Raw genomic sequence first — 17,016 nt, 5'->3', positions numbered from 1 at the left:
TAACCAAATCCGGAAATTTCCCTTTTCTCTTGCAAAACATTTAGATAATCCACTAACAACCCTTCACAATGGTAAATCAAGTGTAACCATTCTACACTTCCAACCCCACATTTTTCACATAAGTTCCACACTTGACACATACATCTCAATACATATAACATATGTACTTCCCAACCTTAACATAGGCATAATACACAAAATACATTTACTCTTTACATGTACATAATACCACCTCCTTATAAGAAAATTTCAGCTTGGCGCAGTCCGAAAGATTGAGCCGGTAAAAATAATTCCCGAACTCTTTTTCACTTGAAATTTTTATGGTAGAACCCCAACTCATAGTACTTGATGTCCATAAAAATTTTTGGTCATTTTGGTTCGCGAATAAACACAGAAAATTCCATTTTTGCCTTTGGCAGTGTGCTGTCCAGAATTTTTCTCTCTGGACCAGTTTTGGAAAAAAATTCGAAAACCATACTTATACTACTCTGATCATTATGAAATTTTATATGCAGGTTCTAAACTTATAGAACTACATATCTGAAAAAAATAGGATCAAAATACCTTACCAAATTTTCCCAATAAATCTCGGAAGTTACTGCCAGAAATCTATCTTGAGTTTCAATATTTTCACAAGTATAAGCCTATATGGACATAAATACAACATATACATGCATATATTAGCTATGAACATGTACACAAAAACTACCAAAAATTCAAAGAGTAATTTCTTGAACCATCTAAGAGTTCCTCAAGTTAAACACATAATTTTCACATAACACATAGATTTCATGTACACCAATCAACCACAATTCACAACCTAGCTATCAATTATCTAGTTTCAAATAACCTTAACCAAATAAAGGGATTCCTTACCTCCTTGAGAGTATATTAACACCGTAGGATGAATTTTGGATCTTTTCCCCCAATTTACTCAAAACCCTAAGATCAAAATCAACACCATAACAACAAATATTAATAACTTAAGCTTAGATTCATGCTCTATGAGGAAAAACAAAGCTTTCCACCGAATAAAATCGAAGTTTTACCGAATAGTTTGAAACTTGTGAAGAAACTTGGCTATGGAAGCAAGCTTTAATGGAGGAAAAATGGTGAAGAAGATGAAGATGATCACACTCTCTCTCTCTCTATTTGATTTCGGCAATTTGAAGGGAAATGGAAAAAAAATTAAAGACAAAGCTTATATATTATATGAGGGAGCTTGTAGGATAAGCCACATTATTTGGATCATCTTCAAGAATTATTTAAATAATAACATGTGGCTAGAAATGGTGACAAGTGTCAAAATCTTATGGTAACTCAAGAAAAATATCTTCAATTGGACTGGTAAGGGTCAAAACAGATATAATTTCGGTAGGAAATAATTTAAATAGGAATAATTCCGAAACTAAAAATTTATCTCAGACTGAAACTCAAAATTGGGCTAGGTTCGGTACATCGCGAAATTCTGCGATGTTACGGTCAAAATAAATTTTCACCCTTCTAGTCCGTCTAATTCCAACTTAACTAAGCAGGAAGTTCATACTTAGTCATATTATGTGTAACAGTCCATTTCATAGGGAAATCTGAGCTGAAAATTCGTCCTTAAAAATTTTACGGTTCGCGACCGGTACGTATGATCGCAGCTTAATAACAACTATACTCCCTTATAAAAATTCCTTTGAAGCATCGGGAGATCATCTTATGAATTTCATAGCCTAAAAACATATTTTTCGAACCTTAGTCTTATAGGAATAGGCAAGGGGTTACAATCTTCCCCAAAGCATCTCCCAAGACATAATACCTAGTCTATATAGCGGTACACCAGACCTGTGAACTCGCCCCGGACTAAATGCCACTCCCCTTCAAACCATGTGAAATGGTCTAGGAAGCGAGAGGTGGTGTTAACCATGGACCATTCGTCACAATTGTAACACCCCCAAATTTCAAACCCGTGGCTTACTATAAATAGCCTTACTATAAAAGGAAATATTAATACTTATTAAATTAATAATAATCAAAATCCACAATAACTTTATTCAAGGGTGCTACCGCCACACCTAATCCTACTTGATTAGATGCAAGGCTAGTCTCAAACAAATCCCAAATTAAAAATAACATCAAGTTCTCATAATCCTCAAAATATTAATATAAAATCCTTAAATAATCTTCATTACATAATCCTTTATTTTGCTAAATCCCCGAGCTAACAGCAACTCAGTCTACTGCTCTCGTCACTGCAACTCTTATCATTTATTCCCTGCTACTTACACAAGCAACAGCAAAACACAACAAATAAAAAGGGGTTAGCAAAACATGCTAAGTAAGGGACTTGCCTACCCCCAAAAATAATTTTTAATAATATATAATTTGAAAAGGGGTAGTAGTCTTTTTGCCAAACCTTTCAGAAAATTCAACTGCATTTCCTTTGCTCAGAAAAATTTGTTAATATAATAACAAAAATAATAATGATGATATGGAAGCATAATCATACACAAACGTAATGGGAAAGGGTCCTTTTATTTTCAGGCCCTAGTAACAGAACTTATGCTGTACTACACAAAAATTCCCATATTCACTTTCGGAAACCGGACTCTAACCTTAAGTGTGCACACCCCCGAATGAGGATTCCAAGCCTCAACAGGAAGTTACCAGCCCTAGTAGCCAGGATAAAGTTTCTACTGACTACCCTGTAATTTAGGGTACATAGACCCATACCTACAGAACACACCATAGTGTCCTAGTACCCGAGGATTGTTCCTGACGGGCACTCCTCTACAACAATTAAATTACAATCACATAATCAAATTTCAAACTTCACATAGCTTCCAATTTTTATGAAAATATAATTTTCCAAATCATTTTCCATACCAAAATCTCTTGAAAATTTTGTAAAGAAATATTTTATTTGAAAACTCTAATTTGTCCAAAATTCTCAACCTCTCATAAAATAGTATTCTTAATAAAATAAAAATCCTTATTCCCAAAAATGTCCAAAAAGATCAATTATCACTAAAGAAAATTTTAGAATAATTATCTATCCATATTTAACATAAATCCATCCAAATTAATAAAGCCAATTATAACTTAAAATAATTAAGTAATTTTTTTTTTATAAAACTACGTACTTACGTACTGGATACAAATATATACATACACTAAAATTTCTACTAACCACACAAATTCCTAATTTCATGCAAATACTAACAACCAACTAATATCTCAATTCTAGATAATACTAATTAATAATATCACTTTACAACTAATACATACATGATAATTACATACAAAAATATAAGGAATATATATATATATATATATATATATATATATACAAATAACACATACGGTACATATAAATAAAAGAAAACATTTTATTTTATTTTATTTTTATAAAACATACGTACAACACAAATAACTAAGGAAAATATATTATTATTATATATCTTATTTTCTTTCTTTCTCTTTTATACGTACTACTACAAAAATATAATATATATATTTATATGTATAATTATTCTAATATGCATACTGTACATACGTGGATTATATACACATATAATTATTTTAGTACACATACGATATATACATAGCATTACGAAAAACATATATATATTTATAAATATACGTACAGTAAATATATATATATACGAAAAATATTATTTTATTATTTATAGACATATATATACGGTACTCACAGTATATAGCAATATACATATACACTACATTTATACACATATATATACGTATAATACAAACCATATATATATATTTACATATATACGTATGAAATATATTTATGTATAATCTACACACATGATCAAACACCACATACATTCATATGTATTTCTATGCATATGCATATATTAAAAATATATTTTATATCCAAAATCACATATTTTATGATCATCAACTTGCATCAATTTTTCACCACAACACAATATATATATTCATATATATTCATATATACATCAAATCATACAAATGGGATAAGCAAGTAGAAAACAAACCCACTTACCTGGATATCAAAAACCTCAACTTTAAATCAATCTTCAATGTGACTAGGGCTCTCCTTCTATCATCATCATCATCAACACAAAGAAAGAACCCACATAAGCACACAATTTAACAAACACCCTAACACTATACTACCCGGAAAAATACTATAAAAATACTAACTTACTTGAGAAGATGAAGTTCCAAACTCTTGAATAAAAATGATGGAAGAAATATTTTTTTTTTTTACGCAGGAACGAATCAGAAGGAAAAGATGAAGAAGAAAATTCCCTTCTTTTTAGATGAAGATGTCGGCTAGGAGACTAGGAAGACTAAAGGGAAAGACTAAATCAATCCCTTATATGAAGAAAGATAAATAGGTAGTCATCCTTTAATTTTTAGAATTCTCCAAATAAAGACTTTGTAACCTCCAATCTACCTTATTATGTATTAAAGATATTGATCTTATATAATATTATATATAGTAGTAATATATATTATACACATATATAATAGATATATCCACACGACTATTATACATATATATACACATCAAAATATAATTTATAATATAAGGTCCAAAATAGTGATCACTTAATTAATTACATATATAATATATAATAATAATGATTGAGTATATATATATATATAACTATTAGTATATACGTACCTTATATAACTAATATATATATATATATATATTAATATACACGCACACTACACAAACTTAATTAATATATATATACATACGTTACACCACACATGCACACACGCATATCATATATATATATATAAAATAATTAAATATAATTACTATATCTCACAATACTATATAATTGTAATATAGTTATAAAAATAATATAATAATTAGTATAAGGATTGGTAGTCCAAATGAATATAGCTCAAGGTTCAAATGAAATTGAACATAGAAATAGAGTCCAATGAATATGGTATAGAGATTAGATGAACATTGAGGAATAATAAGGAATAACTTTGAAAGTTCAATAGGTAATATTGGAACCAAAAATCTCAAGTGTCACAATCTACCCTCCTTAAAAGAAAAGCTTCGCCCCCGAAGCAATCTTATCTTAGCTTAACAACTTATACCTAAACAACATGCAACATGCTATTCTATAAAACAAACAGAGTGAGGTGTTAAAACCTGCCCTCCTTAAAAGAAAGTTACGTCCCCGTAACTTGACTATTACCTGAAGCAAACAACTCCGGATATCGATTTCTCATATCCTCCTCAACTTCCCACGTAGCTTCCTCAGCTAAGTGGTTGGACCACAATACTTTCACAAGCTTTATGGATTTCCTTCGGGTATCACGGGTCTTAGAATCCAATATCTTTACTGGCTTTTCCTCATACGAGAGAGATTCATCCATCTCCACAACCTTACAATTTACCAAATCTTTCATCACTTTAGTGATCAAATATTGTATTTGAAATTAAGCAAAGTTCCTTTTTACCTCAGGGTTGATCACATGCGAAGCATCATGAACGTACTTCTTCAGTTGAGACACATGGAATACATCATGTACCTAATAACAACAAGTTAAGCTTAACTTCATTATTCCATTGAATCTCTTTTATTTAACTTAAGCAATAAGTTCATTACCTTATCCAATTCCATAGGTAAGGCCAACCGGTAAGCTACTTGACCAATCCTATCCAAGATTTCATACGGACCAATAAATCTTGGACTTAGCTTACCCTTCTTCCCAAATCGCATGACTCCTTTGGTTGGTGATACTCTTAGAAGAACTCTTTCTCCCACTTGAAATTCTGCTGGTTTCCGTCCTAAATCTGCATATGACTTCTGACGATCTTGAGCAGCTTTCATTCTTGCTTGAATTAGCTTGACTTTCTCAATGGTCTCTTCCAAGTACTGGGGTCCTAACACGACCGTATCAACCATATCACTCCAACACAAAGGGCTTCTACACTTTTGGCCATACAAAGCTTCATAAGGGGCCATCTTGATACTAGCATGATAACTATTATTGTAGGAAAATTCAATAAGATCAAGATGTTCATCCCACGACCCTTTTAAATCCATCACGCAAGCTCTTAGCATATCTTCTAAAGTCTGGATAGTCCTCTCGGTTTGTCCATCCGTAGCTGGATGAAATGCCGTACTCAACTTCAATCTTGTACCCATTGCATTTTGCAAAGCTTTCCAAAATTGAGATAGAAACCTTGAATCTCTATCGGAAATAATATCCTTAGGTACTCCGTGGTACTTAACCACTTGCTTCACATAAGCTTTAGCCAACTGCTCCATACTCCAAGTCTCGTTCATTGCTATAAATCGAGCAGTCTTAGTCAATCTGTCTACAATAACCCAAATCTTATTCTTTCCAGCTTTAGTCAGTGGCAAACCACCGACGAAATCCATAGAGATTGAATCCCATTTCCACTGTGGAATCTCCAACGATTGAACTAATCCTTTAGGCTTACTTCTTTCGGCTTTAACCTTTTGACAATTTAAGCATCGGGCCACAAATTCTGCTACTTCTTTCTTCATTCCTGGCCACCAAAAATGTTTCTTCAAATCCTTATATAACTTGTCACCTCCAGGGTGCACTGAATAGGGAGTATTGTGCCCTTCTTCCATAAGCTTTCTTTTCACTTCTTCACAGGCTATAGGTATACACCATCGCCCTTCAAACCGAATACTTCCATCTTGCCACAGCTCAAAGGATCCATTTTTATTGTCAACCATCCCAGCCTTTACTTTTCCTAACTCACTGTCATCGGACTGTTTCTGCTTGATTTCTTCAAATATTGATGGCATAATCACTATGTTGTAAAAGTCAATTTCTGCTTCTACTTCACCTTCAGTCTTGACTTCAAGATTAAGTCTTCTAAAATCTTCACACAATCCTTCTGGAAGTACCCATGTCACATTCATAGAGTGTTCCGATTTTCGGCTTAACGCATCTGCAACCACATTCGCTTTCCCTTCGTGGTATTGAATGACTAGATCGTAGTCTTTGATCAATTCTAACCACCTTCGTTGCCTCATATTCAATTCTTTTTGGGTGAAAATATACTTCAGACTTTTATGATCGGTGAATATCTTACACTGCACTCCATATAGATAATGGCGCCAAATCTTCAAAGCGAAGACTACAGCAGCCAATTCTAAGTCGTGAGTAGGATAATTCACCTCATGAGTCCTCAGTTGTCTTGATGCATAAGCAACCACCTTTCCATTTTGCATCAACACACAACCCAATCCTTTCTTCGAAGCATCACTGTAGATTTCAAATCCTTCCGTACCGGATGGTAAGGTCAACACTGGTGCAGTTGTCAACCTCTTCTTCAGCTCTTGAAAAGCTTCCTCACAGTTTGCATCCCACATAAACTTAGTGGTTTTCTTCATTAGGTTTGTCATTGGCCTTGCAATCTTGGAGAAGTCTTTCACAAATCTTCTATAATATCCAGCTAATCCTAGAAAGCTTCTTACCTCTGTCACTGAAGTTGGTGCTTTCCAATCCATCACTGCTTGAATCTTCGAAGGATCAACAGCTACTCCTTCCTTAGTGATTACATGTCCAAGGAATGCAATTTTATCCTGCCAAAATTCACATTTGGACAACTTAGCATAGAACTGGTTTTCCCTTAAAATTTGCAAAACCACTCTCAGATGATCTTCATGCTCTTCAGGGGTCTTGGAATATATCAGAATGTCATCAATGAAAACAACCACGAACTGATCCAGGTATGGTCGAAAGACTCGATTCATGAGATCCATGAATACCGCAGGTGCATTAGTTAACCCAAACGGCATCACAGTGAACTCATAATGCCCATACCTCGTCCTGAACGCAGTCTTGGGTATGTCCTTTTCAGCTACCTTCAATTGATGATAACCTGATCTCAAGTCGATCTTGGAGAACGTTCCAGCTCCCTTCAGTTGATCGAACAGATCATCAATTCGAGGCAAAGGATACCTGTTCTTCACCGTTACTTGATTCAACTCACGGTAGTCGATGCAGAGTCTCAATCCACCATCTTTCTTCTTAACAAACAGCATTGGAGCGCCCCACGGAGAGACACTTGGCCGAATGTAACCTTTGTCTAGCAATTCCTGCAGTTGCTCTTTCAATTCTTGCATCTCCTTCGGTGCCATCCTGTAAGGTGTCTTCGAGATTGGTGCGGTTCCAGGTAATAGATCAATACCAAACTCTATCTCCCTTTCTGGTGGCATTCCTGGTATCTCCTCTGGAAAAACATCAGGAAAATCTCTTACCACCGCTATCTGCTCAAGCGCTTCCTCCATGGAATCGAGATCTTTAACCACGCATAGGTAAGCTTCATGATTGTTCATCATGTACTTCTTAACCTTCATCATGGATACCAACTTGATTCCTGGTTTGACAACGATCCCTCGATAGGTAACCCGATCACCTTCTGCATTCCGCAATGACACTTGCTGCCTATCACAGATGATCTTGGCCTTGTAAGCACTTAGCCAATCCATCCCCAATACGACATCGAGGTCTTTTAGCTCGAACTCAATAAGATTACTCGGAAAGTTCACTCCTTGGATATCTATCTCAATAAGATTACTCGGAAAGTTCACTCCTTGGATATCTATCGGTACGTCTTTATGCACATACTTCACTCCTTGGATATCTATCGGTACGTCTTTATGCACATACTTGCATGCAACTACACTACCAGTAGGGGTTTTAACTGCTATCTTTACTTCTGAAGTCGGAACCAACCCTACTCTCTTAACTATCTTTACTTCTGAAGTCGGAACCAACCCTACTCTCTTAACAAAAGCAGTTGATACAAAGGAGTTTGTAGCTCCAGAATCAAACAAAACAAACGCATGTACAAAGTGAACGAAGAAGGTACCTGTAACCACGTCACTGGCCTCTGCCTGAGCCTTATTCATGACGAAGATACGTCCCTGTCCACCATTCCCGCCATTGTTATTCTGGGCCTTGTTATCACCGCCATTCCTATTGCCATTCCGGTTATTCTGGTTTCCTCCTCCTAGGTTCTTTCCGTTGTTTCCTCCATTCTTGTTCTGGTTTTGCCATGAAGGATTTCCGTTCTTCTAGGCATAGCACTCAAATGCACGATGCCCCATCCTATTGCAATTGAAGCACTTGACAACATTCCCTTGGCAATCCACTCCAGGGTGATCCTTGTTACATCTCTTGCAGTTGTAGTGCCTTTCAGCCCTCTGGTTCCTCTGAACCTGGTGACCATTATGATTCCTTGGTCCACCTTTTCCTTGATAGTTGTGGTTCTGGCCTGGATGAGGAAATTTAGGCCTCTTCTCACCTTGCTGACGATCTTCTTCACTCTTTCTCTTTCCTTTTCCAGCGACCTCTCTCTAGAATTGCTGAACCTGACAATGGCTAGCAGCTCTGCTATATGCCTCGTCCAGAGTCTGGCATCTGAACATACTCAGACCCTTCTGAGTCTCAAAGTTGAGTCCTCGGATGAACTTACTCGCTTTGCTTCGCTCATCAGGGACCAAAGCCGGTGCAAATCTCGACAGATCGAGAAAATCGGTGTAGTACTCCTGAACCGATCTATTTCCTTGACGCAGGTGAAGGAATTCATCGTACTTAGCCGTCCTAACATGCTCAGGGTAAAATTTCTCCCTCAGAGCATCCTTGAAAGCTTCCCATCCAAAAGTTGGCGATTGACGTAGGGCCGGACCAGCTGCAGCCCACCAGATGTCAGCTCGCTGCTGAAGATAGTAAACAGCAATATCCACACGCCGTTCAGCAGGACAGTTGAGAGCATCGAACAGCTTGTCGAACACTCGCATCCATTCTTCCAGCACCAATGGATCTTCTTGCCCTAAGAAAATGGGAGGGTTTCGCCCAGCCACTAACTTAGCCATATCGTTCCCATTTCCATTCCCTTGAGGATTTTGGAGCATTCTATCTCCAATTGCCTGAGTCAACTGAGCTAGCTGTCTCACAGCCTGAGCCAACTCAGCGTTAGTGGGAATATCATTTTCCCGAGCACTTTGGCTTTCCGCTGATCTTCTTGGAGGCATAGTTACTAACTACAGGCAAAGGACTACTACATCAGAGTGCTTCCCACTTTTTCTCATATAAAACACATATAATATAAACAGATATACAAATCAATTTCCACATATTGGCATGCTTTCCAAATAAATAAATAAATAAACCTCAAGTAATTTATAGCGTACCTGAGATATGCTCACCCTCGGGGTGCAAATCCACATATAAAATNTCTCACCACGGTGTTTAAAGCCTAATTTCTCATCATCGTAACCCAAAATTTTCTTATTGAGTTCTTTCCTAGATATTGTCATAACCTAGGCTCTGATACCAACTTGTAACACCCCTAAATTTCAAACCCGTGGCTTACTATAAATAGCCTTACTATAAAAGGAAATATTAATACTTATTAAATTAATAATAATCAAAATCCACAATAACTTTATTCAAGGGTGCTACCGCCACACCTAATCCTACTTGATTAGATGCAAGGCTAGTCTCAAACAAATCCCAAATTAAAAATAACATCAAGTTCTCATAATCCTCAAAATATTAATATAAAATCCTTAAATAATCTTCATTACATAATCCTTTATTTTGCTAAATCCCCGAGCTAACAGCAACTCAGTCTACTGCTCTCGTCACTGCAACTCTTATCATTTATTCCCTGCTACTTACACAAGCAACAGCAAAACACAACAAATAAAAAGGGGTTAGCAAAACATGCTAAGTAAGGGACTTGCCTACCCCCAAAAATAATTTTTAATAATATATAATTTGAAAAGGGGTAGTAGTCTTTTTGCCAAACCTTTCAGAAAATTCAACTGCATTTCCTTTGCTCAGAAAAATTTGTTAATATAATAACAAAAATAATAATGATGATATGGAAGCATAATCATACACAAACGTAATGGGAAAGGGTCCTTTTATTTTCAGGCCCTAGTAACAGAACTTATGCTGTACTACACAAAAATTCCCATATTCACTTTCGGAAACCGGACTCTAACCTTAAGTGTGCACACCCCCGAATGAGGATTCCAAGCCTCAACAGGAAGTTACCAGCCCTAGTAGCCAGGATAAAGTTTATACTGACTACCCTGTAATTTAGGGTACATAGACCCATACCTACAGAACACACCATAGNTAATATCACTTTACAACTAATACATACATGATAATTACATACAAAAATATAAGGAATATATATATATATATATATATACAAATAACACATACGGTACATATAAATAAAAGAAAACATTTTATTTTATTTTATTTTTATAAAACATACGTACAACACAAATAACTAAGGAAAATATATTATTATTATATATCTTATTTTCTTTCTTTCTCTTTTATACGTACTACTACAAAAATATAATATATATATTTATATGTATAATTATTCTAATATGCATACTGTACATACGTGGATTATATATACATATAATTATTTTAGTACACATACGATATATACATAGCATTACGAAAAACATATATATATTTATAAATATACGTACAGTAAATATATATATATACGAAAAATATTATTTTATTATTTATAGACATATATATACGGTACTCACAGTATATAGCAATATACATATACACTACATTTATACACATATATATACGTATAATACAAACCATATATATATATTTACATATATACGTATGAAATATATTTATGTATAATCTACACACATGATCAAACACCACATACATTCATATGTATTTCTATGCATATGCATATATTAAAAATATATTTTATATCCAAAATCACATATTTTATGATCATCAACTTGCATCAATTTTTCACCACAACACAATATATATATTCATATATATTCATATATACATCAAATCATACGAACGGGATAAGCAAGTAGAAAACAAACCCACTTACCTGGATATCAAAAACCTCAACTTTAAATCTGTAACACCCCGGGCCTACCTTCCCGTACATCCGAGGCATTACCGCCACACCTAGAGAGAGAGTTCTATCATTCCGCGATAACCCTCACTCTAGGTGCACAGGCTAACGGAACTATTCTCATCACAACATTCACTCAACAGGTACTTAACACTTTCATACATAGCAACTGGTGAAGCTTCATTAAGCGAAGTATATAATGTTGCAAAAATATATACATAAGATTTACCCACGGGCCAAAATACCAACAGGGTTCGACCTACAAGCACTGGTTATGCCTAGCCATTACTACGGCTACCAAAAATTTATGTACACCAAAAACACAAATTTCCCAGAAACTCCCAAAGATCCAACGTCTAGTCAAGCCTGCGGTACACGGGGCCAGTGAACTCTCCCCAGACCAGATGCCACTCCCCCTCATACCAAGTGATATGGTCCAAAAACCGGGAAGTGGTTATGACCATCGACCACTCCTCCCAAACATCCCGAGGGCTAGGGTCCCAAGGGTAGGGGTAGTGCACAATGAACTCTAGAGGATCGCTACCCTCTAACGGCTCTATGGGGTAAAAGCCGTAANCCCCCAAAAATAATTTTTAATAATATATAATTTGAAAAGGGGTAGTAGTCTTTTTGCCAAACCTTTCAGAAAATTCAACTGCATTTCCTTTGCTCAGAAAAATTTGTTAATATAATAACAAAAATAATAATGATGATATGGAAGCATAATCATACACAAACGTAATGGGAAAGGGTCCTTTTATTTTCAGGCCCTAGTAACAGAACTTATGCTGTACTACACAAAAATTCCCATATTCACTTTCGGAAACCGGACTCTAACCTTAAGTGTGCACACCNTCTTCTCCCTCCATCATCTGTATGTAATCATCATAATCCATGCCCTGACACACATACTCCGGTGAACTTTCGGAGTTCACCGGGCTGCAAGAACTGACGCTAGACGGCATCTGATAAAAACACAGTGAAGTGTAGTTAGCACGACGGCTAAGTAAGGATATCCAAGGGTTATTTAAAACTAAGTANCCTTTTATTTTCAGGCCCTAGTAACAGAACTTATGCTGTACTACACAAAAATTCCCATTTTCACTTTCGGAAACCGGACTCTAACCTTAAGTGTGCACACCCCCGAATGAGGATTCCAAGCCTCAACAGGAAGTTACCAGCCCTAGTAGCCAGGATAAAGTTTATACTGACTACCCTGTAATTTAGGGTACATAGACCCATACCTACAGAACACACCATAGTGTCCTAGTACCCGAGGATTGTTCCTGACGGGCACTCCTCTACAACAATTAAATTACAATCNAACACAGTGAAGTGTAGTTAGCACGACGGCTAAGTAAGGATATCCAAGGGTTATTTAAAACTAAGTAAAGGTTTGAAAGCAAAAGATTACTTAGGATACCCTATACCTTACTCATCTGCAAGATTCTACCTGCAACAGTTATAATCAACAGCTTGCATACATCATGAATAGTATTCAATAATGTTGGTAACATTCCTTCTTGACAAGGTCATTTAGTAATCATTCACATATTCAATAATATAATGTTTAAATAGATAAGCATACTAGCAAGTAATATAAACATAATTCGTACATCTGGCTTGTAATCATTTTAGTAGAAAACTTTCCCTCACAAAGAGAGTCTCATCATTTTTCACCTTTCAAAGAGTAAGATTACTCACAAATTTTGGGTATTTAATTACTTGTCACATCTTTCTTTCCCGTAGCTACGGAGTAACTACATTCATATTTCAAAATTCCACTTAGTCCTAGATAGAAAGTGTGAGGCCTTTGGAGTCCTTTCTCCACTTTTGACCACTTGGATCGTTGAACTCGGGTTCAGTGGTCATCGCCCGGTCTAATACTGATCCCCTGGACTTATAGGAGCGTTGGAATGATTCCTAGCTAGCCTCACTAGGTTCATAAGAACGACACCTACCCGAACATAGAGTGACTATACTTAAGTGTGCACACCCCCGTAGGAGTCCTTTTCCTTCCGGGTGATATAGTACTCGGCGAATAGACTTCGCCCACCGTATGATTGATCATACACATAATTACCATGCGGAATAGGCACTTTAAGCTCATCTTTATTCCGTGGTTAACAAGATCCTTCACAACTTTACTAGAGCTAAGGTTTGAAAATATTTTTCTATTCTTTCCCCTTTCTTGCTTTGAAAATAGTTTGAACATACTTGGGTAAATCCCAATACTCGAAAATTAATTCTCCTTTCAACCCAATCCAAAATTTCTCCTTTTCTTTTCAAGGCATTTGAATGATCCACTAACATCATATCACTAAGGTAATTCAAGTGTACTACCCTACACTTTTAACTCCACATATATGTCACATAAGCCTCACATTTAACCCATACATCTCAATGTATATAATATGTACATTTTCCAATTTCAACATATACGTAACACATAACAACTATTTATTCTTTACAAGCACGTACTACCCAACTATATAGTGTCGCTCTTCTTACTACCAACATATATAATTATGGTTTATACAAACTATATACCTCACACAAAAGGTGACATTTTAATCATACATACATACCTATATATGTACTCATATATATACGACCTTCATATATATATATATATATATATATATATATATATATATATATACCTACACAATACACGAGTGTAATTTGTATGTATATATTATATACTATTCTACATGTATATACATACTTTATATATATGTAATTAATACTCCTAATTATATACATATATATATATATATTACACTCACACACACCCACGTTAATATATATATATATATACTTACACAGTTAATTACACACACACACTTCACGTAATACATATATATATATTACATAGGATTTGTTACACACACACACACTTCACGTTAATATACATATATATATACTTATACAGTATCATATATATATATATACATATAACATAAAACATATATATATATATATACATATATATACTTACTATACCACATTACATGTACATACATTACATCCATTTATAATATACCTAGTATACTTAAATTAAATATTTTGGGCACATTGGCAACCACTTCATACCAACACAATATTTCGTCCACACATATATTATGAATAATACCATTATATATTTATACATGCATCATGTACGCAAAAGTTCCATCTAGCACTCATAATAATTTCAACCAAATCATCAATTACCTAGTTTCAACAACCTCAACCAAATAAAGGGATTCCTTACCTTAAATGGGTTCCAAAACTTGTAGGAGGTCTTTGTAGATGGTTTTCCCCAATTTACCTCAAAACCCTAAAATTTCATCAACCACATAACACAAGATTTCAAGAAATTTTAACTTAGATTCATGTTCTAGGATGAAAAATAAAGCTATCTACCAAATAAAATTGGAGTTTTACCGAATATCTTGGAGGTTTGTGTGGAGATCTTGGCTATGGAAGGTTGGAGCTTTGATGAAGAAGATGAACAATCTCACTCTCTCTCTCTCTTGGAATTTCGGCCACCACAAGCCAAAAGGAAAAAAAAAAAAATTGGGTTTTATGGTCTTGGTCCATGGGTTGACTAGTCTACCTCTTAAGGATAAGATCTAGCAAAAGAATTAATAGAATAATCTAAAATATCTTAGCTTAGACTGCTTGGGATTAAATCAGATGAATTCTCGGTAGAAACTAATTTAATTCAAATAATTCTCGAACCCAAAAATTTATTCCAGTCTAGAACTCAAAATTGGGCTAGGTTCGGTACACCGCGAAATTTCGCGATGTACGATCACAAATAAATTTTGGCTGCTATGGGCTAATCTAATTAAATAGGAAATTCAAGAATAATAGTATGATGCCTAAAAATCCATTTCCTAGGAAAAACGGGTCCGAATAGTAGTTCCTAAAATTATTACGGTTCGTGACCGGGACGTACGATCGCAGCTTATTACTAACTGTCCTTACTTATAATAATTCTTTTGAAGCATCTGGAGATCATCTCATGGATGTTATAGCCTCAAGAAATATTTTTCGAACCTTAATTTTACTGAAATAGGTGGGGGGTTACAAAATCAATCTTCAATGTGACTAGGGCTCTCCTTCTGTCATCATCATCATCAACACAAAGAAAGAACCCACATAAGCACACAATTTAACAAACACCCTAACACTATACTACCCGGAAAAATACTATAAAAATACTAACTTACTTGAGAAGATGAAGTTCCAAACTCTTGAATAAAAATGATGGAAGAAATATTTTTTTTTTTACGCAGGAACGAATCAGAAGGAAAAGATGAAGAAGAAAATTCCCTTCTTTTTAGATGAAGATGTCGGCTAGGAGACTAGGAAGACTAAAGGGAAAGACTAAATCAATCCCTTATATGAAGGAAGATAAATAGGTAGTCATCCTTTAATTTTTAGAATTCTCCAAATAAAGACTTTGTAACCTCCAATCTACCTTATTATGTATTAAAGATATTGATCTTATATAATATTATATATAGTAGTAATATATATTATACACATATATAATATATATATCCACACGACTATTATACATATATATACACATCAAAATATAATTTATAATATAAGGTCCAAAATAGTGATCACTTAATTAATTACATATATAATATATAATAATAATGATTGAGTATATATATATATATAACTATTAGTATATACGTACCTTATATAACTAATATATATATATATATATATATTAATATACACGCACACTACACAAACTTAATTAATATATATATACATACGTTACACCACACATGCACACACGCATATCATATATATATATATAAAATAATTAAATATAATTACTATATCTCACAATACTATATAATAGTAATATAGTTATAAAAATAATATAATAATTAGTATAAGGATTGGTAGTCCAAATGAATATAGCTCAAGGTTCAAATGAAATTGAACATAGAAATAGAGTCCAATGAATATGGTATAGAGATTAGATGAACATTGAGGAATAATAAGGAATAACTTTGGAAGTTCAATAGGTAATATTGGAACCAAAAATCTCAAGTGTCACA

Source organism: Ipomoea triloba, chromosome 3 (assembly GCF_003576645.1).
Source record: "Ipomoea triloba cultivar NCNSP0323 chromosome 3, ASM357664v1".
NCBI classification, from domain to species: Eukaryota; Viridiplantae; Streptophyta; class Magnoliopsida; order Solanales; family Convolvulaceae; genus Ipomoea; species Ipomoea triloba.
Note: the sequence above shows the minus strand (reverse complement) of the source record.